At 47.4% G+C, this 23,176-nt stretch overlaps 1 protein-coding gene and 1 long non-coding RNA gene across 4 annotated transcripts in view; one reads left to right on the plus strand and one right to left on the minus strand.

Moving 5' to 3' along the window:
* Positions 1-23,176, plus strand: part of LOC147097912 (netrin receptor UNC5D-like) — a 743,147-nt gene that overhangs the window by 72,984 nt on the left and 646,987 nt on the right. The gene's annotated exons all lie outside the window — the stretch shown is intronic.
* LOC147097913 (uncharacterized) overlaps positions 1-23,176 on the minus strand; it is a 118,688-nt gene that overhangs the window by 2,058 nt on the left and 93,454 nt on the right. Inside the window, exon 2 of one of the 2 annotated variants that reach the window (XR_015074232.1) lies at positions 5,818-5,909. This is a non-coding gene — a long non-coding RNA (uncharacterized LOC147097913). Of the gene's footprint in view, positions 1-233; positions 893-5,817; positions 5,910-23,176 lie in introns of those variants that run through there. The other variant, XR_015074231.1, reaches the window with a different exon arrangement.

The following is a 23,176-nucleotide window of genomic DNA, read 5'->3' on the forward strand; positions in this document are numbered from 1 at the left end:
TTTAATCAACTGTTTCACAACCATGAGATTCTAGTTACATCACTAGTTCCTGGTTACAGAAACATCCTGAGCAAGCTGGGCCCACGCCCGAGTATTTATACTCCTTGGACGGCGCCACCAGCTGGCCGCCCAGTGTTACTTCATGAGTCATGGTAAGATTCATGACACTGCCCACTGAGCTGCTGGCTGACAGTGGTACTCAAATGTAGCCTGGCGGCATTTTTGCAGCCTACCTGCTCTTCGGCTGTTCGGCTTGCGGCCGCATTTGGCCATCTGGCCCGGGCCTCCTTTCATTTTCCCCTCTTTGAGGTGTTGACTAGTCTGGGAGTCAGTGCTGGCTTTTTGTTGAAGGCCACAGTCCCAATCATTTTCTCACGACAAAGGAATTCTAAAAGGGAGTAGTTCCAATTGAAATCAAGCGCTTGCATGCATGGAGACAGAAGCATGTCCGATCTATGGTAAAGCACGTAGCTGCATTCTGGAGCAAGCCAGGTCAGTTTTGAGGGCTCCTAGCGAGCAAATGAAGCCGCTTGTCAAACAAAGGCGTGGCAAGTAAGTTACACAGATGACCTCCGCCAGTATCGTACTTATATTTTGACTTGCGTCAGTCTCCCGTTATCTTGTTAATTCAAAATAAGCCCAGCTTTCAGTTGGCAGTTTAGCAGGGATCTCACGCAGAGCGGAAGATCAACGTGCTTGGGAGGGTTTGGTGTGAGTTGCACTGCTTACAGACGGTACTTGTTGCAGCTGCTCTCCAGCGCACACAGCTGTTTCGACTTCATTCTTCAGCTGCTGGTGTCTGACAGGCAAGTAATTCTAGTGAGTACGCTGCCTCAGTCTGTGAAACCAACTGTGTGTGCATGAGACAACAGCCACATCCCTGGGTGCTGTTTTCCACACGCGCTTTTAACACCAACTCGCTCAGCAGAAAGCTGGCGGGCGGGCAGTTAAATTTGCCCCAGAGGGCTCGATTTTCATCGGGCTGTTGAGGTGGGATTAGAGGCATGTGGGGGGTTAAAATTGCAAAAAACTGGCAGGCGGGCCCAACCCCGCCTCCATCCCGCCTCCAAGCAATTTTCATTAAAACGTGTTGATGGGCCTTCAATAACCACAAAACTAGAAGTTATAGACTTAAACAAGTTGGCTTTTAATCACTAAGATCAGAGCTAACATCTCAACACGCCGACTGGTTCACAGGAATGAGTCATACAGATCCTGGGATCTTTATTTAAGAGAAGTCAGGGGCGGAGCCAAGAACCAAGACCTGGAACCTTCCAGGTTAGTCGGGAAAGAGGAAGTGAAACTATACACAGTGGGGGAGGGTAATATACATGAGTGCAAAACGAATACAGGATCAAGACAAACAGATTTCATTACACGTGTCTACTGGTCCCACCTCCATCCCGCTGCCAAGAGGCGGATAGGCCATAAGGCCCTTAAAAAGCACTAAATTGCCTCTATAATGCCAGACCTAGGTCTCTCGCTGGTCATTCTGCCTCCAGGTCCCTCTAACATGAAAGGCCAAAAGGTTGGCAGTCTGCAGAAGAAGCAAGGCTTGTTGCAGACCTTAAATGCAGCAGCAATGATGACGTCATCGGAGATGACTTTCAGACAGGAAAAACTCATTTGCCATGGGTTCCCACACGTTGGGACTCAATTGGCCAATTAAGTTAAAATTGCATCATTCTCCCACATCGATTTAGAATCGGGTGGCTAACACGAACTGCGGATTACACGACCCCAGCCCGCCCCGTATCAAAATCCAGCCCTATATAGAGTCTGCAAAGTGATATAGATAGGTTAAGTGAGTGGACAAGAATTTGGCAGATGGAGTATAATGTGGGAAAATGTGAGGTTATCCACTTTGGTAGGAAGAATAGAAAAGAAAAATATTATTTAAATGGAGAAAGACTACAGAATGCGACGGTACAGAGGGATTTGGGTGTCCTCGTACATGAAACACAAAAAGTTAACATGCAGGTGCAGCAAGTAATTAGAAAGGTAAGTGGAATGTTAGCCTTTATTGCAAGGGGGATGGAGTATAAAAGTAGGGAAGTCTTGCTACAACTGTACAGGGCGCTGGTGAGACCACACCTGGAGTACTGCGTACAGCTTTGGTCCCCTTATTTAAGGAGGGATAGACTTGCATTGGAGGCAGTTCAGAGACGGTTCACTAGGTTGATTCCTGGGATGGAAGGGTTGTCTTATGAGGAAAGGTTGAGCAGGTTGGGCCTATACTCATTGGAGTTTAGAAGAATGAGTTGATGTTATTGAAACATACAAGATTCTGAGGGGGTTGGACAGGTTAGATGCTGAAAGGGTCTCGTGGGGGAATCTAGAATGTGGGGGCATAGTCTCAGAATAAGGTGTCGCCCATTTAAGATGGAAATAAGGAGGAATTTCTTCTCTGAGGGTCGTGAATCTTTGGAATTCTCTACCCCAGAGAGCTGTGGAGGCGGAGTCATTGAATATATTCAAGGCGGAGATAGACAGATATTTGAGCAACAGGGGAGTCGAGGGTTATGGGGAGCGGGCAGGAAAGTGGAGTTGAGGCCAAAATCGGATCAACCATGAGCTCAATAAATGGGGGAGCAGGCTCGAGGGGCCGAATGGCCACCTCCTGCTCCTATTTCTTATGTTCTTTATATAGGCATATTGCGGCCCGATGACATCATTGAGACCCGCCTGTGATTTTAACTCGGGCCTGAGCGGGGAATCCACCTGGAGTTAAAATCGGGGCTGAATTGTCTGCACCACAAACTTTGATGCTATGGAAATAATTTGTGGTTTTTCCTCTTGATTTTGAAGCCATGTAACGCTCCCTCAGCAATGTTGAATGCTGCTTTGAAGAGAGCCAGCCAGCTGTAGTTGAGATCCATTTCCCCCATCAGCTGTTGCAGTAGGGGGGGTTAATGAAACTCTCAATAGGACATGCATTAAATTGAATTATTTTTGGAGAAAAGCCTCAAGTAGAAAATAGATTTGATTTGTGATTTGCGTTGCGCAGCTGTGTTTCAATGCTTGTGACCTGGTCACAAGAACATAAGAAATAGGAGCAGGAGTCGGCCATTCGGCCCTTCGAGCCTGCTCCGCCATTCAATGAGATCATGGCTGATCTTCTGCCTCAACTCCATTCATCGGCCCTATCGCCATATCCATTGATGCCCTTACTAGTCAGAAATCTATCGACCTCTGTTTTGAATATACCCAATGACTGAGCCTCCACAGCCCTCTGGGGTAGAGAATTCCAAAGATTACATATAAGAACATAAGAAATAGGAGCAGGAGCAGGAGCAGGCCAATCGGCCCCTTGAGCCTGCTCCACCATTCAACAAGATCATGGCTGATCTGATCCTAACCTCAAATCTACTATCACTCTCCATCCCACCCGAACCCATGTGATCTCCCGGGAGAGGCGAAAAACCAGATTTAAAAAAAACCAATGGCCAATTTGGGAGACAAAATCTGGGAAATTCCTCTCCGACCCATCCAGGCAATCGAAACTCGTCCAGGAGATCACTCTGTCCCTATATTTTCTACAGTACTTACCTTCTGTATTCACCACCCTCTATGAGAAGAAATTTCTTCACACACTCAGTCCTGAATGGCCTACCCTTTATCCTGAGGCTGTGGACCCTGGTTCTAGACTCCCCAGCCAAGGGAAACATTCTCCCAGCATCCACCCTATCAAGCCCTGCAAACTTACACAGAGTAGACAGCACCAATGTTCCCTCCACTTCTTTTTGGCTTTGTGCGCGGCCCCTTTGACCGGCTGCGCGGTCCATTCAAATTTTCGATGTTCGCGCATACGCGGTTTCCTCCATGCAAGAAGCCGGCGAGCGGCCCGCCCGGGACCTGCGGGCCGCTTGCGCAGCCGGCGCGGTTTAGCGGGAGCGGCGTGCAGTACAGCGACAGGCCGTTCGCCCAACCAGTCCGCGCCGGCGTTTATGCGCCACTCGATTTGCGTTCAGGCCCCAGAAAGACAGAAGTGTATCGCGCTCTGAGTTGAAGATTGCTCATAATTGCTCGCTTAAAAAAAAAATCGGTGACCGAAATAGCCAGATTTCTCTCTTTTATCTGAAAAGTTTTCAAATTGCCAGAGTGTTTTTCGTCACCCAATTTCTAAATGAAGGCAGTGAGACCAGTCCGTGGGGCTAAACAGATTGAGTGATCTGGGAATTAGTCAGGACATGTCCAAGCTTTGTTTAGGTGCTAATTAAATGGCATATGATCAAGGCAGTAACAGGTCATAGAAAACGATATGACTGCTCAAAGGCACTCTGAGCAACAGTTTGTGCCTGACATGAATCTTGCCATTCATGTAGAAATGACTTATGAAATAATACTGGGCAGCCTGCTGGTGGCGCTGTCCAGGGAGAGTACAAATACTCGGGCATGGGCCCAGCTTGCTCAGGACATTTTGTAAACAGGAACTAGTGAAGGACAACTGGACCTCCATGTTGTGAAACAGTTGATTAAAGCCTTGTTTAATACTCAGACCAAGTGCCTAGTAATTTTCCTATGTCAGTGCCGTTGTGTCTTTAAGTATTAAATGTTGTCAACTCTGACTGCAGAGGACTCGAAACTACCGAACTCCCCCGCAGTCTTCAGTTCCAGCAGAGAACCAAACTCTGCGGGTGAACTGGAAATTCGCGCCATACATGCCCAGCGTCGCATGGTAAAGGTCGATGAAAAACTCCTGCAGCCGAGCGGGCGATTGCTTATCCAGCTGTGCAAGAAATGCATTCTGAAATGGAGCATTTTAGCGCCTTGATGGTCCCGATTCTAGTTCTTTTTGTTTGTAAGTATTGTGCTGATTCAGTATCTTGCTGCATCATTTGACTTTTGTATAATCTTTAACCTGTAAAGACATCTGATTAAGTAGTTTTAGCCTGTACTCAATCTTTCAATGTAATGTCGGAAGAGATGGGCGAATGCTCATCTCGCGTAATATTCTGCAATTAGGGGGTAATTGTTAATCCTGGATACTCAGCAACAGCGACAACATGCATTTCTAGTCTATCCTATACACTGTGACGTAAGAAAACTATTAGGCACTTGGCCTAAGCATTAAACAAAGCTTTAATCAACTGTTTTACATGACGGTCTAGTTGTGTCCTTCACTAGTTCCTGTTAAGAATGTCCTGCGCAAGCTGGGCCCGTGCCCGAGTATTTATACTCTCCCTGGACAGCGCCACCCGCAGGCCGCTCAGTTGATTCATGTCACACTGCACATGGGGGATAGATTAAGGGCACAGGTTTCAGATCGTAGGAGACTGGGTCTGCGTAAGGAACACGGGACACAGCTGGTTCTGTTTACTGCTCTAAGTAAAACACAAATGGCTGTGGCCGTGGAACCTGGGATGGTTTTATTTTGAGGGATGTTGTTGATCAGTTGACAGGCGGTCATCGGAAAATAGGATTTTGCCGCACGGTCACGTCACCCTCTCTTTTTGAACATCCTCGTTATCTCTAGCAATAAATAAAAGAACAAGGAGCATTGTTCAAAATTCAGGGCAGGGGGCGGTACTGCCTCTTGAGCTGTGGGATTTTAGCCAAGGTTGAACTAAAAATACTTTTTTGTCTGAAGTTTTATCTGTCTGTGCATTTAGGTGTGTTCTGACGTGTTCCAATGCATTCTAAAAACAATCTGAAACCAGAATTACAAAAGATATGAGCCTTTAAATTACACTGTGGCAAACACTAAAGGGACACGCACCAAATTCACCTGTCCGCTATTTTAACAGATGCTGACTGCTCATTTTAAATGGGCTAACGCCGCCATTAAAGTAGGGGACACAGAGATTTCGTACACACCTGTTAAGTGCTCGCAGGTCACTATTGCACAGCTCACTTTCCAGATATAACAACAGAAAATGCTGGAAAAACTCAGCAGCCCAGGGCAGCATCTGTGGAGAGAGAAACGGAGTCAACGTTTCAGGTCGATGACCCTTCGTCAGAACTGGGAAAAAAAGCAGGAAAGGGAACAGATTTTAAAGCAAGTTTAGGGGCTGGGAAAAGGGGGAGGGGATGAAAGAACAAAAGGGAAGGTCGGTGATAGGATAGAAGGCAGGAGAGATGAAGAGATTACTTTCCAGATTGTGTCACAAGAGTGAATGCGTTACAAGTCGCGGGCAGATGTGCCACCTGAGCTACATTGAACTTTAACAAGTTGGCAGGTAGGTCTTGGTACCCCCATGATGCTTAAAGGAGCATTCCTTCCTGGCACTGGTTTTTCTTTCAACCACTTACAATTCATCTAGTTGGCAGTCTCCGTACTTCTTCGCTGTGGACAGCAATATTTAATATATTGGCCAGTTATTTGCAGTAGCAGGGCATCTAACATAAGAACATAAGAAATAGGAGCAGGAGTAGGCCATTCGGCCCCTCGAGCATCCACCCTGTCAAGCCTCCTCAGAATCTTATATGTTTCAATAAGATCACCTCTCATTCTTCTAAACTCCAGTGAGTATAGGCCCAACCTGCTCAACCTTTCCTCATAAGTCAACCCTCTCATCTCAGGAATCAACCTAGTGAACCTTCTCTGAACTGCCTCCAATGCAATTATATCCTTCCTTAAATAAGGGGACCAAAACTGTACGCAGTACTCCAGGTGTGGTCTCACCAATGCCCTGTACAGTTGTAGCAAGACTTCCCTGCTTTTATATGAAACACAAAAGGTTAGCATGCAGGCACAGCAAGTAATTAGGAAGGCTAATGGAATGTTGGCCTTTATTGCAAGGGGGATGGAGTATAAAAGTAGGGAAGTTTTGATGCAACTTTACAGGCCGCTGGTGAGACTGCACCTGGAGTACTGCGTACAGTTTTGGTCTCCATATTTAAGGAAGGATATACTTGCATTGGAGGCAGTGCAGAGAAGGTTCACGATGTTGATTCCTGAGATGAAGGGGTTGACGTATGACGAAAGGTTGAGCAGGTTGGGCCTATACTCATTGGAGTTTAGAAGAATGAGAGGTGATCTTATTGAAACATATAAGATTCTGAGGGGGATTGACAGGGTGGATGCTGAGAGGATGTTTCCCCTCGTGGGGGTATCTAGAACTTGGGGGCATAGTCTCAGAATAAGTGGGTCACCCATTTAAGACGGAGATGAGGAGGAATTTCTTCACTGAGGGTGGTGAACCTTTGGAATTCTCTACCCCAGAGAGCTGTGGAGGCGGAGTCAGTGAATATATTCAAGGCGGAGATTGACAGACATTTGAACTACAGGGGAGTCGAGGGGTGTGGGGAGAGAGCGGGAAAGTGGAGTTGAGGCCAAGATTGGATCAGCCAAGATCTTATAGAATGGCGGAGCAGGCTCGAGGGGCCGAATGGCCGACTCCTGCTCCTGTTTCTTATGTTATTATTTTCACGAGACGCGAGTTTAACCAAACTATGAAATTAGGTTGACGGAAGGGAGGGAAGAGCCTTCAACCAGGAGGCATAGACTCAGGATAAGGGGTCGGCCATTTAGGACTGAGATGAGGAGAAATTTCTTCACTCAGAGGATTGTGAATCATTGGAATTCTCTAGCCCAGAGGGTTGTGGATGCCGAGTTGTTGAGTGTATTCAAGATGGAGATCGATAGATTTTTTGGTAACTAAGGGAATCAAGGGATATGGCGATAGGGCGAGAAAGTGGAGTTGATGTAAAAGATCAGCCATGATCTTATTGAATGGTGGAACAGGGACGTATGGCCCACTCCTGCTCCTATTTCTTATGTTCTTAATCAACAACAACAACAACTTGTATTTATATAGTGCCTTTAACGTAGTAAAACGTCCAAAGGCGCTGCACAAGAATATTTTAAGACAAATAATTTGACACCGAGCCACATAAGGATAAATTAGGGCAGGTGACCAAATGCTTGGTCAAAGAGGTAGGTTTTAAGGAGCGTCTTAAAGGAGGAAAGAGAGGTAGAGAGGCGGAGAGGTTTAGGCAGGGAATTCCAGAGCTTAGGGCCCAGGCAACAGAAGGCACGGCCACCAAAGGTTGAGCGATTATAATCAGGGATGCTCAAGAGGGCAGAATTAGAGGAGCGCAGATATCTCGGGGGGGGTTGTGGGGCTGGAGGAGATTACAGAGATAGAGAGGGGCGAGGCCATGGAGGGATTTGAAAACAAGGATGAGAATTCTGAAATCGAGGCGCTGCTTAACTAGGAGCCAATGTAGGTCAGCGAGCACAGGGGGTGATGGGCGAACGGGACTTGGTGCGAGTTTGGACACGGGCAGCCGAGTTTTGGATGACCTCAAGTTATCTTAATCTTAACCCCGACACCTCCATTAGTGGGTTCATCACTCTTAAGACATGTTCAAACCTAACAAATACAATAAATGATAATTTTGTCCAGGAGCATTTGACAGCTGAAAATTCATCATGCCCAACTCACTCCATCACCAATACTTGGTTCTTCCTATCTTGCACCTGTGCCAATGTGTTAATGTGCTGGGCACCTTGGCTATTCTAGTCCTGCCAGGCTTTGTCCTATTCACTGAAAATGGATTGTTAGAATCAGACAGCACAGAAGGAGGCCATTCGGACCATCGTGCCTGTGCCGGCTCTTTGAAAGAGCTATCCAATTAGTCCCACTCGCCCCTGCTCTTCCCCCATAGCCCTGCAAATTTTTCCCCTTCAAGTATTCATCTAATTCCAGCCACAACCTCTTCGCCCTGCTCCCGTCCGGTAAGAGATACCGAAGCATACAGTCTCGTACCAGCAGGTTTCGAAACAGCTTCTACCCCCCAGGCCATAAGACTCATGAATGAATTATTTATTATTATTTATTACTGTTTTATTTATTATTACTGTATTTCTATTAGTATTTTTATCATTGCTATGCCATATTTATGCCAATGTTGGGAGGACTCGTAAAAATCAACATTTCATTGTGCAGTACACACGTTTGCTGCATATATGACAAATAAAATTGAATTGAATTAAATTAATTCCCTTTTGAGTGAGGTCGCTGTATTTGCGCGGTAGATACGAACTAAACTCGCCACAGAAAGTTAAGTCTTGTCAATTCAAATCTAAGTACCCTTTTAGCAACGTGGTCAGAGTTAATTACTGCCAATCAACCTCCACGGCACTGAAAATTAGCTTTTACAAGTGTGGAGTCTCATTCCTTCCGATATTAATTGATGTTGGCAATTTTAAAAGTCCAAAATTGTAAAAAAAATTATCTTTTTTGTCCCAATTTTCCTCTCTCTTAATCCAATCTTTCTTTCCCTCTCCATTTCTCTTTCTGTACCTGATTTGACATTGTATTCACCCTCTCTAACTTACACTTCCTTCTCGGTCCTTGCGCTGTTCATTTCTCAATCCTTCAATCTGATTGGTTAAGGAGATCCACCGTTGCTTTGCCCTGTTCACTCAGGCCCCAGATGCCCCCGGTTTCCCCTCGCTGCGCAGTTACCAGCTCGCACGTTCAGCAACTGGCCCACGCAAAAAAAACCCTTAAAACCCTAAATGTGCAAGGGCAAGTCGAACTCATGGCAGCCGTTGTTAGGTTGGAAGGAAGAATAGAAAATCAAAATATTATTTAAATGGAGAAAGATTACGGAATGCTGCGGTACAGAAGGATCTGGGTGCCCTTGTACATGAAACGCAAAAAGTTAGCATGCAGGTACAGCAAGTAATTAGGAAGGCAAATGGAATGTTGGCCTTTATTGCAAGGGGGATGGAGTATAAGAACATAAGAAACAGGAGCAGGAGTAGGCCAATTGGCCCCTCGAGCCTGTTCCACCATTCAATAAGATCATGGCTGATCATCCAAATTCAGTACCCTGTCCCTGCTTTCTCCCCATACCCCTTGATCCCTTTAGCCTTAAGAAATATATCCAACTCCTTCTTGAATATATTTAATGAATTGGCCTCTACTGCCTTCTGTGGTAGAGAATTCCACAGGTTCACCACTCTCTGGGTGAAGAAATTCCTCCTCATTTCTGTCCTAAATGGCTTGCCCCTTATCCTTAGACTGTGACCCCTGGTTCTGGACTCCCCGACCATCGGGAACATCCTTCCTGCATCTAGTCTGTCCAGTCCTGTCAGAATTTTATAAGTTTCAATGAGATCCCCTCTCATTCTTCTAAACTCCAGCAAGTACAAGCCCAATCGACCCAATCTCTCCTCATACGTCATTCCTGCCATCCCAAGTATCAGCCTGGTGAATCTTCGCTGCACTCCCTCCATGGCAAGAACATCCTTCCTCAGATAAGGCGACCAAAACTGCACACAATACTCAAGGTGTGGTCTCACCAAGGCCCTGTACAACTGCAGCAAGACATCTTTGTTCCTGTACTCAAACCCTCTCGCTACGAAGGCCAACATAACATTTGCCTTCTTAACCGCCTGCTGCACCTGCATGCTTACCTTCAGAATTCCAAAGATTCACCACCCTCTGAGAGATGCTGCAGTGGCCATCTCTCAATTCATTTAAAAACCACAACAACTGCACACTTTGAACATCTTGTGCTTTGAAAGTAGACTAGCGGAATATTGGTTTACAAATGCTTCACGTGTCACTTTTAGTGTCAGCCATGGCTCAGTGGGCAGCACTCTCTCACCTGAGTCAGAAGGTTGTGGGTTCAAGTCTCACTCCAGGGACTTGAGCACATAAAGCTAGGCTGTCACTCCAGTGCAGTGCTGAGGGAGCACTGCACTGTCGGAGGTGCCGCCTTTCAGATGAGACGTTAAACCGAGGCCCCGTCTGGTCTCTCGGGTGGACGTAAAAGATTCCACGGCCACTACTTTGAAGAAGAGCAGGGGAGTTGTGACCTGGGGCCAATATTCATCCCTCAACCAACACCACTAAAACAGGTTATCTGGTCATCATCACATTGCTGTTTGTGGGACCTTGCTGTGCGCAAATTGGCTGCCATGTTTCCCACATTACAACAGTGACTACACTTCAAAAAAAACTACTTCATTGGCTGTAAGGCACTTTGAGTCATCCGGTGGTCATGAAAGGCGCTATAGAAATGCAAGTCTTTGTTTCTTTGATGGAAATATTGGGTTGATTTGCACCTCACGGGGAGCAAAGCCCCTAGCACCTGGGCCCGACGCCGCTAACAACTCCTGTGAAATTAAGCGGCGGCGGCAGCCGGTTGCGCCCCGCGGCACTGCGCCGCCTGCGATGACGTCATCGCCATGTGCAGCACCCCGGCAGCAAACTTGGGTCGCGCCCTCTGACCTATCGCCGGACGATAAGTCTGACAGGGTCAGGGGGGTGTTTTTGCAGCCGCGGCGGCACTACTTAACGGGCAGGTATGGGGGCGGCCATTTTTTTGGCCGACTGCCGGCACCTGCTCCCTTTTGCTTTTTTTTTTCCGGTGGGGCAGGGGGTACCGGCCGTGATCGCTCCCCGTTGGTCCAGCAGGACCCCGGTGCGCGTGCCGCGCTAGGCCCCTCCCCCTTTAATCAGGGACGGGAGGCCTGCAATGACGCGGCGCTACGTGCTGACGCGCGTGGCGCTGTTGCATGTAGCGGCGGGATATTCAGTTGCAGCGCCCCCAGAAGGCGGTGGAGCGCTTCCAGTAGCGCCCCGTCTCCCGCTTGGGGCGCTACAACTGAATTTCAGGCGGAGGGGATGCTAATTTTTTCGGGGCGCTAACCCGGCGATGTTAGCGCCCCCAAAGGGGGCAACACCGAATTTTTCCCCCACATGTCTCTGCCACTCCTTTATCTGCCATTTAATAGAAGCTGTAACTTATTTAAAATAATGCAATTCCTTTAACTGAGAACTGAAACATTTATAAGAAAGGCAACCGTGATAAAAAGGCAACATAACAGTACTTGACGATCTATTATCTGGTGGGGGGAGATGTGAATGCTGATGAACGTGCACTAACATTGACATAGTGTAATTTCAATATCAATTTATTCCATTTTATTAAATGCTAATTGTCTTTTGGTAAGATGATCAAAAGTTACTAAATAATCACTGTTAAATCAAAGCGTGCATGAATTAAAAGAAATGAACCTACAATTTAATTGCTTGGCATAATTTGTAATGTCTTAAGCTTTGCCCATATTGTTTGACCTTGTGATTGTCCTGTGCTCCGAGTAACACTGCTGGAGAGGGTTAGAGAATGAACAGGTTTTTAAAAAAAATATTATATACAGAAATGTCACTCACGTTTCAAAGTTTATTGGCAACAAAAAAAAATATTCCTAAGCAAGTCCCCTTTTCCTCTGAGGAAGCGGTCGGACTGGGAGCCATTACCACAGTCTGCAGCGCTATAGCCCAGCTAGTAATTGACCCCAACACGCCAGGGATGATGAGCAGGCTGTCACTGCCTGGCTGTACATTGCCAAAGTGGGGGGAAGTACATTAAGGATGCATGCATGGTCTCCAACTTGAGCCAAACCTTCAGAACCGACACTTGTGACTTTGTTGCGCCGTCCATATTTGCTGTGCTACCGTGCACAGTGGCAGGCAGGTACAAGGGCTTCTGTGAACTGCCATCTCAGGATTCGTGAGGCTCTTGTCTTAAAGTGATGCCATTTAATTTTTCAAATAACTCCTCTAACAGGATTCATGCATTCTCGAATGAGATGGAGGCGGGGGGGGGGGGGGAAGTTAACGCTGCTCCCCAGATAACCGGTTCTTGCGTCTTTTGGTGTTGGAAAGTTCAATGGGACTTGGCCACTTGAACTTCACCGCACTTGCAAAAGACACGCACCTGCTGTGCTGCTGACCCACTCGCCAACCTTCTCTTCACCTCCACCGCTTTTTAAAAAATCAAGCAATCAGTAATTGCCTGCTGAGAAGCCTCCTGTCGTCTTGATGGATGGGAATACTAAAAAAAAATACAGAAGCCTGTTAGAAGAGAGCTTATTGTCGAAAACCCCTGGCTAACGCTGAAACTTTATTATCAAGGCAATGAAGTGTTTATCTCCCAGCACCAGTAGTGGAAGTGACACGGAAAAACTGAACTTATTTCATTATATTTCATGTCATGGGTGGGCGTTAAATTCAATCTGCAAATTGAAGAAGTCTTTATCAGATTATATATCGGGATGCTAAAGTTAGGGTAAGAATTACATCAGCATTCACATCTCGTAAACCAAATGATAGACTTTCAAATAGTCCTATGTTGCTTCCTTATCTCTTGCTTCTCTGTTGTGTGTGTGTGTGTGTGTTTTTAAATCTGCAGTTCCCACAGCCCCAGAATCAGCATTCAGATACTGATCGGAAAAAAATGTGTGCAGAATCAAAATACCGTGAGTCCTGCAAACAAACGTAATCCTAAATGGGAGCCCAGCGATTATTCGTCAACTTGGCTGAGCTGGTCAGAGAGGCTTGTGGGTTTCAGACCCATGACAGGAGTTTGGGCCTGGTAATCACGGTTGCACTCTAGCGCCAGTCAGTGTTTTCCACCCCGCCTTGATTTTCTTTCTCTGCGCGTGGTCCCTTTTTAAATTTGCCACGCGCGCACGGTCTCCCTTCCAGTGGCACGAGCTGGTGAGCGGCCTGCGCGGGACCCCGCGATCGGTGCGCGGCCACGCGCCTTAGCGAGGACCTTTGGCGCCAGCACCGAAGGATGTTACTGACATTAAACCGAGGCGCTGTCTGCCGGTTCCGATGCTTTTTTGGGGGGGGGGGGGAGCAGGCGTTAAAGGTACACGGTGACGTTCAACAAAGAGCGAGGATTTCTTCCGGTTACCTTGGGCAACGTCCGTCCATTGGCAGAATAGCTGATTGACCGGCCGTTCACCTCGCTGGCGTTGGTGGGATCTTGCTATGCGCAAAAAATGCCTGTCGCAGTTGTCGGCCTAGGTCGCTGCCAACGTTCCCGCTGAGCTGCGCGGCCGCGCTGCGGTCTGGAGGTCCCGCGCAGACCGTTCACCGGCTTTTACATGGGAGAAACCGCCCATGTGCAAAAACATTTGAATGGGCCGCGCAGGGACCGCCCGCCCAAACGTTGGTCACTGCACTTCAAAGTAGATACATCGGGCAGGATTTTCATTGGGGCGTGGAGGCAGGGTTGGAGGCGTGTGGGGGGTTAAAATCCCGAAATCGGGGGGGCACGAACCCATCCCGCCCCCAACCCGCCGCCATGCCAGTTTCAAAGGAGGCGGATACCCGACCCGCACTGGGACCCACCTCCCCAAGGCGGGAAGGGGATTAGTGCCAATTAACTGCCTGTTAACAGGTAGTTAATAGGCAGTTTTTAGCCTAATCCCTATTTTCATTCTTGAAGTGTGGGATTCCCGACAGCTCCAAACCACGCCAAGTTAGCGAGGCGGGCCGTCGGGCTGAAGGGCTTGGAGGGTTCGAGATTTCTGGCGTTCAGGTGAGTGATGGGTGCATGAGTGCAGAGGTAAGTGTGTTTGGTGTGTGTAAAGTGTTTAAAGAAGTTTTACTTACCTTTACAGCCTTCCTTCCTTCAGGTCTCGGGAGTCCCTCATCTCACCGGCACAGAAAGCAGAATGGCCGCGATCTGTCAAAAATTGCAGCGTTCAGCTTTCTGTTCCGGAGAGATCTCTAAATCATCCTGAGAGGAAGGAACTAACTTGTAGTACAGATTGTCAGTGTTTGACAGCTTCAAAGAGCTGCTCTCTCAGGTGGACGTCAAAGATCCCATGGCACTATTTTGAAGAAGAGCAGGGGGAGTTCTCCCCGGTGTCCTGGGCCAATATTTATCCCTCAACCAACATCACCAAAACAGATTGTCTGGTCATTAGCACATTGCTGTTTGTGGGAGCTTGCTGTGCGCAAATTGGCTGCCACATTTCCCACATTACAGCAGTGACTCCACTTCAAAAGTACTTCATTGGCTTTGAGACGTCCGGTGGTCGTGAAAGGCGCTATAGAAATGCAAGTCTTTTTTTAATATATTATGCTGTGGACTGGAGCCTGGGATGGCCAGTCGGTAACAGGAGGAGATTAAGAGCATATTCTGGTGTTGGGTCTGATCGCTTTGTCTTAATATGGATTGATCTGAATGAAGGCTGGGATTTTTGCCGTTTCGGGTTTAGATCTAAAACCGCTACAACAGGGGAGCTGAGCTGAATAACGCACGGCTGCGAGTCACATGCTCAACAGGACATTGAGTTGATGTGTTGTGTATAAATCATTTCAACTGTGAACCACTGCCGGCTGGTTAAAACGTGGCGGCCCTGCAATAATTCCATGGGCTATTAGAGTGTAAACGCTTAAAGCATTAACGTGGAATTGCTCGCTCCGCTATTTTACCAGAGGTGCTAACCCAGTTAAAATACAGGTTAGAGCTTTAGCTAAAATAGAGCGGAGAAAAAAATCTCAGACAAACACATTACACGTGCTTATCGATTTGTATGCCGCGGGCTAATTTCAGGGAAGGGGTGGGTTCCCCCCCGGGTGGGTTCCCCCCCAACCTGCGGTTTCAGTCACGGCCCTTGTTTGTCAAATCCGCCAAGTTGTTTCAGTCTGCACTTTGGTAGACAGGTGAGCAAGGTGGAAGAGGTGAGGGGTGGGCATGGCGGGGTGAGACTGATGTACGTCAGTGGCTGATCGCGAATCAGCAGCCCCTTTTACACCGCGCCCGATCTTCTGATCGAAGACCACTGGGAAAGGAAATCGGAACAGGCTGTGGATTCGCTATCAGCCCGTACTGGCGCTGATCAGTTTCACCCCCGCGCCCCTCCTGAAAGCCTACCCTCATTGACCAAGCTTTAGGGCACCTGTCCTAGTACAGGAAACTCTCATTTAAACGACACCTAAATATCCAGAATTCTCTATATTAACCGGCAAAATTCATACTCTGAAAACAAAACCTCAATAACCGGAAATGTTGCCGAGTCCGAGTCTCCCGCGGCGGCTTAGTTAGTCCCCGGGGGGTAGTTCTCCAAACTGCCACTGCTCGGCTTCTTGGCGCTGTCGGAAGTCCGAACACCTCAATACAGGAAACTTTGTGATATCCGGCACCGACGGGACCGAGCTGTTGCCGCCCCATCAAAACTGCCGGACAAACCAGCGCTAATGTTGAAACATACGGAGATTTTCAGCTCCGTGTGAATCAACAAACCCTGTTGCTTAGCAACAGCTTCAAAACAGTCGGCTGCAGCTTAAAAGCGCCTCTAGCTGAAGCTGTTGCTTAGCTACAGACCTTGCAGAGCCTGACTGGAAAAAAAAAAAAGCAACGAGAAGTAAAAACACTTATAGGAAATGGCTCCTGAATTTTGCCGGTAGATAGAGCTTTCCGGACTTTTAACCTCCGGATAAACCAAAATTTCCTGTACCCCCTGTAAAAGGAGTCTGACTCTCCCGCGCTGCTGGTAGTCTCTTTAACACAACATTCTGTAGGTGAGTACCCAATTATACTGCACATTTCTTGATTTTTTAAATTATTGTTTGTTAAAAATAGCCTCGGTAGATAACCCTCTCCGTCATCCGGAATTTTTAATCAACCGGCAACACGCCGGTCCCATCGGTGCCGGATACCAAAGAGTTTCCTGTACCTCCCTTATGTGGTTCGGTGTCGAGCTTTGCCTGGCAGCGCTTCCTGTGAAGCGCCTTGGGATGTTTTACGACGTTGAAGTCGCTATAGAAACGCAAGTTGTTGTTGACTGCAGCGGTTGAAGGAGACGAGAAAGAAAGAAAAAGGTGCATTTATACAGCGCCTGCACTGGGAATGTCGGCCTAGATTTTTTGGGAAGCCTCAACAGCACCTTCCCGGGGCCATCGGAGACGGGAAATGAATACAGTTTTTGAAAACAACCTGAGAACAACTTTTATTTCATAAATAGCGTTCTTACGACTGTGTCCCTGGCCCAGTTAATACAAAATTACAGATGATGATGATTCCTTGCTCATTTTAGGCTTGGCGGGGTAGGGGGGTGGTGGGGGTGGCAGGAAGAAGGGCACAGCCCGAGGGAGTTGTTTAGCAATCTACATTACAGCCTAATAACCATGAATTTTATCCATGCAAATATAAACTTTAAGTTAATTAGTTGAGGCAAGATGGCCTCATTGGCAATAAAATTAGAGTAATATTTTCTGAGAATGCAATAACCTGTCACTGCTAATGTGTCCCAATATCCGATGCTACTTTGCATTAAACACCACAAAGTGTCTGCCATAAACTCGCAAAATGCTGGAAATAAAGCACGGAGTAGTCGGCATCTGCAGGATGAACTGACAGGTGAATGTTTCTCATCTTCTGATTAGGCACTTTACAGCCTTCCGGACTCAATATCGAGCTCAACAATTTCAGATCATAACCTCGGCCCCTATTACATTTTTATATATTTTTTTTATCCACACCTTTGTTTTGTGCCCGTCCCCCTTTTTCTCTCTCCCACATGGCAGCTGTCTCTCATTCTGCCAGCGCATTTCACACCTAATCTAGAGCCGTCTTTTGTCTCTTTACTAGTCCTATCACCATCTCGTCTGGTTTTGAATACCTCTTAATGTCTCTTCACTTCTCTTTTTTATTCTTTCATCCCCATTTCCCAGCCCCCCAAACCGGCCTTTCAATCTGTTTCATTTCCTGTGTTTTTTCAGTCCTGACGAAGGGTTTTGACCTGAAACATTGACTCTATTTCTCTCTCCACGGATGTTGCCTGGCCTGCTGAGTTTTTCCAGCATTTTCTGTTGTTATTTAGGTGAATGTTTCAGTTTGATGAATGGTCGACACCTGGAACGTTGACCCCGTCTATCTTTTTCCAAATGCCGACTGCCCTGCTGTATATTTCCAGCATTTTAAGAACATAAGAAATAGGAGCAGGAGTAGGCCATTCGGCCCCTCGAGCCTGCTCCACCATTCAATGAGATCACAGCTGATCTTCGACCTCAACTCCACCTTCCCGCCCGATCTCCATATCCCTCGATTCCCCTTTTCCTGTCTCAATTTCCGAATTCTAGCGTGTTTCCTTTCGATTTTTTTATATGAAGTGTGTGACTGCGACTTTCGAGAATATTTCTTAACATTTCTCAATGATTTTAGCAACCTTAAAAAAGAATCAGTGCAGTGCGTTGCATAATCCTGTGCCTTGTATCAAAATAAACAGCGTTAGATTAGAGTTTAGCTGTTAATTAAATCATGAATGCAAGGTGATGTGTGTTGGGCTGGGTTGCTTTGATTTGATTAGAAGGAGTCACAGATTAGGAACATTGGATGTATATGTGTACGCTACCGTCGTTTATGAAGGGACTTAAATTCCTGTGGGTGAAGGACATACATCACGAGGCAAGCGCACTTGTATCATAGGTGCTTGGCTGTACATAAGAACATAAGAAATAGGAGCAGGCATAGGCCACTTGGCCCCTCGAGCCTGCTCCGCCATTCAATGAGATCATGGCTGATCTTGGGCTCAAAGCCACTTCCCTGCCCGCTCCCCATAACCCTTCACTCCCTTATCTTGCAAAAATCTGTCTATCTCCACTTTAAATGTATTTAATGACCCAGCCTCCACGGCTCTCTGGGGCAGAGAATTCCACAGATTTACGACCCTCTGAGAGAAGAAATTCCTCCTTATTTTGGTTCTAAAAGAGCGACCCTTTATTCTGAAACTATGCCCCCGAGTTCTAGATTTCCCCACGAGGGGAAACGTCCTCTCTGCATCTACCTTGTCGAGCCCCCTCAGTATCTTATATGTTTCAATAAGATCACCTCTCATTCTTCTAAATTCCAATGAGTATAGGCCCAGCCTGCTCAACCTTTCTTCATAAGTCAAACCCCTCATCTCTGGAATTAACCGTGTGAATCATCGCTGAACTGTCTTACAAAAGATAGGGAGGCATTTTCCCAGAGTTTTATCATGGGTTGGGCAGTTTTTTTTTAAATCTTGGCTTGTTTTGCCTCCCCAGGACAACAGGAGCACTGATGGACAGACGCTCTTTTCTTAGCCTTCAGTTTGTCTGTTAACATGTTCATGTTCCCCTCGCCCATGCAGAGAGGGACAAAATGAGCCTCTGCAGATGCACAGTGGGTGTCTCAAATTATAGAGAAAATATTGGTCGGGACGTTCCTTGGAGCTGCTCCCTCTCCAACGGCGTTACTTCACTAGAAGTGCGGTAGAAACCTTGGCCTAGAAAACGGGGCGCCAGTCTCACCAGGGCGCCAGAAGTACTGCCCCGGAAGGAGTCGCGAGCGCCCACCGGAAACTCAGTTTGAGCTCCCCAAATGGAAGCGCGGTGCTACTCGAGGCGCCCCACATCCGTCTTGGGGCGCTGCAACTGAAGTTCGCAGCACAACGTGCCGCAGTGCCGTGGTACTGCAGGCCTTCCTCCCCTTGGGAGACAGCCGGCACAACGCGGGGGGGGGGGGAAGGTGGGCTCAGGAGGCCGGGGACGGCTGCGCACGGAGGTGCTGGCAGGCGGCCAGTAAAAAAAATGGCCGCCCCGCACCTCAGCGCCTCTACCGCCGCAGGTAGGCCCCCCTGAACCGGTCGCAAATTGCGACCGGCGTTACAGCAGGGGACGCTACCAAATTTCGCGATCGGGGCGGTAGCGGGGCGCTGCGCACACCGATGATGTAATCAGTGGCGGCGCAGCGCTAACGGCTAGTGCCGCCATTAGCACCCCGCTAAATTTCGCGGGAGGTGTGGCCAGTGGCGCTAAACCCACTAAGTGCCCTCTGGGCGCTAACTGGTGGCGCAGCCCACCGAATTTCTAGGCCCTTGTTTAAGTTGCGCGCCCAGCAAAGTGACACCGGCCAGAGCAGGTGCAGCTCTGAGGAATTACCCGGTCGTCAATAGATCTGTTTTGCATCCAACAGGAGTTGGGAAGAAGGGATAGAGATCCTGGGTGGAGAGTAGGGAAGTTCACGATTGAGGCCGCTCTCTATGGACCGTGGAAGGAATGGGATTGATGGGATGAATGAGTGTCATTTTCCACTCCAAGCTTCCCTTGCGTCTTCCCTTTGATTGTCAGATAGACGGCTGCTGTCTCTGCATGCAGCCAAAGTGACCGAAGGTAAATGGACCTCTTTTGTTGAACATTGCAACTCAGACCGAAGTGCGCTCAGTTTCTGCTGGTGCAGTGCACCTTCAATGAATATCAATTCACTGGATCCGAATTATTAAAAGAGAATTTCAGCAGATTAACGCATTTGTCTCACAGCATTGGGTGATTAAAGCTAATTGCCGTGAGAAAATATTGCACCTTGCTGAGTGAAGCCCCTTTGTTCACAAGTGATCTCACACAAGTCCATACTGTCACCACGAAGAGTGTGTAGCGAAAAGAAATTCACCTTCTAAATGCAGAAAGGTTTCAAATTATGACGGGGCACCGTGGAACACCTAAATGTGCCTCTTGGCACATTCTCAATACAGGAAACTCGATTTAGCGGCACCTAAATAACCGGAAATCTCTGTTAACCGGCAAAATTCAGGAGTAGGTTCAGGTAAGTTTTACTTCATATTAGTGGCCGTTCCTGGATCTGTGGCCGTGTAACCGGGGTTCCTGCACCTGTTGCTGTGCAACAGAGATGCTTAGTCTGTGGCTGGGGTTCCTGCACCTGTTGCCATGCAACAGGGACGCCTGGATCTGTGGCCGTGTACGGGGCTCTCGTACCTTTTACTATACCTCTCTGTAATCCGGACTTTTTGATAAACCGGCACCACGCCGGTCCCATCGGTGCCGGATAAAAAAGAGTTTCCTGTATGGTGTACAGTGTCTGCATTGTGCTTTATGAACATAAAAACAATGACCGACAGGGAAAGACCCTCTGGTCCATTCAGCCTGTCTCACACAATTGTGACAGCTTGTGTATCACCATATATGCACTTTCCACTCCAACCAGTATCCAAACAAGTAGACCTATCTCTATCAGCAGTGACCTGCTCCCAAATGGGTCCATTTACCCAGTGTTTGCTGATGCTTCTGATGGTCCACAAACACCCAGAAACAGCAGTGCTGTGCATCTCCGATCAGTTGACCATTATGGATTGGGTCTACCAGTTTATGATTGATTCACGTATTGGCAACTGGATTTCTAAGTTAGTATGGTGGCAAATTCAGTCAGGGGTTGGGTGGGGAGTGGTTAGATTCAATTAAAGTGAGCATGTTTCAGTTAACTATTAATTCATTTTCTATGCACATTGTCTCTCTGTCAAACTCGGAGCTGATAATAGAATAAAATTGTAGCCAGCGTCAGAAAGAGAATAGCAGTAACAGAATATTTCCTTGTTTCAGCTATCAGCATTCTGCACCCCATGCAAACTCTGCATAGGTACAGTACCATAACCATCTCCGAACAGTACAGCACCACAACCTCCAAACTCTGAGTACAGGACTGTAACCTCCAAACTCTGGGCACAGGACTGTAACCTCCAAACTCTGGGTACAGGACTATAACCTCCAAACTCTGGGTACAGGACTATAACCTCCAAACTCTGGGTACAGGACTATAACCTCCAAACTCTGGGTACAGGACTATAACCTCCAAACTCTGGGTACAGGACTATAACCTCCAAACTCTGGGTACAGGACTATAACCTCCAAACTCTGGGTACAGGACTATAACCTCCAAACTCTGGGTACAGGACTATAACCTCCAAACTCTGGGTACAGGACTATAACCTCCAAACTCTGGGTACAGGACTATAACCTCCAAACTCTGGGTACAGGACTATAACCTCCAAACTCTGGGTACAGGACTATAACCTCCAAACTCTGGGTACAGGACTATAACCTCCAAACTCTGGGTACAGGACTATAACCTCCAAACTCTGGGTACAGGACTATAACCTCCAAACTCTGGGTACAGGACTATAACCTCCAAACTCTGGGTACAGCACCACAACCTCCAAACTCTGGGTACAGCACCACAACCTCCAAACTCTGGGTACAGGTCTATAACCTCCAAACTCTGGGTACAGGACTATAACCTTCAAACTCTGGGTACAGGACCATAACCTCCAAACTCTGGGTACAGCACCACAACCTCCAAACTTTGGGTACAGGACTATAACCTCCAAACTCTGGGTACAGGACTATAACCTCCAAACTCTGGGTACAGGACTATAACCTCCAAACTCTGGGTACAGCACCACAACCTCCAAACTCTGGGTACAGGACTATAACCATCTCCAAACTCTGGGTACAGGACTATAACCTCCAAACTCTGGGTACAGGACTATAACCTCCAAACTCTGGGTACAGGACTATAACCTCCAAACTCTGGGTACAGCACCACAACCTCCAAACTCTGGGTACAGGACTATAACCATCTCCAAACTCTGGGTGCAGTACCTTAACCATCTCCAAACTCTGGGTACAGGACTATAACCATCTCCAAACTCTGGGTACAGTACCCTAACCATCTCCAAACTCTGGGTACAGGACTATAACCTCCAAACTCTGGGTACAGTACCCTAACCATCCCCAAACTCTGGGTACAGGACTATAACCTCCAAACTCTGGGTACAGGACTAAAACCATCTCCAAACTCTGGGTACAGTACCCTAACCATCCCCAAACTCTGGGTACAGGACTATAACCTCCAAACTCTGGGTACAGGACTATAACCATCTCCAAACTCTGGGTACAGGACTATAACCATCTCCAAACTCTGGGTACAGGACTATAACCATCTCCAAACTCTGGGTACAGGACTATAATCATCTCCAAACTCTGGGTACAGGACTATAACCATCTCCAAACTCTGGGTACAGGACTATAACCTCCAAACTCTGGGTACAGGACTGTAACCTCCAAACTCTGGGTACAGGACTGTAACCTCCAAACTCTGGGTACAGGACTGTAACCTCCAAACTCTGGGTACAGGACTATAACCTCCAAACTCTGGGTACAGCACCACAACCTCCAAACTCTGGGTACAGGACTATAACCATCTCCAAACTCTGGGTGCAGTACCTTAACCATCTCCAAACTCTGGGTACAGGACTATAACCATCTCCAAACTCTGGGTACAGTACCCTAACCATCTCCAAACTCTGGGTACAGGACTATAACCTCCAAACTCTGGGTACAGTACCCTAACCATCCCCAAACTCTGGGTACAGGACTATAACCTCCAAACTCTGGGTACAGGACTAAAACCATCTCCAAACTCTGGGTACAGTACCCTAACCATCCCCAAACTCTGGGTACAGGACTATAACCTCCAAACTCTGGGTACAGGACTATAACCATCTCCAAACTCTGGGTACAGGACTATAACCATCTCCAAACTCTGGGTACAGGACTATAACCATCTCCAAACTCTGGGTACAGGACTATAATCA

The sequence above is a fragment of the Somniosus microcephalus genome, chromosome 30 (assembly GCF_052327205.1).
Source record: "Somniosus microcephalus isolate GS21.2 chromosome 30, FLI_Smic_1.0, whole genome shotgun sequence".
Lineage (NCBI taxonomy): Eukaryota > Metazoa > Chordata > Chondrichthyes > Squaliformes > Somniosidae > Somniosus > Somniosus microcephalus.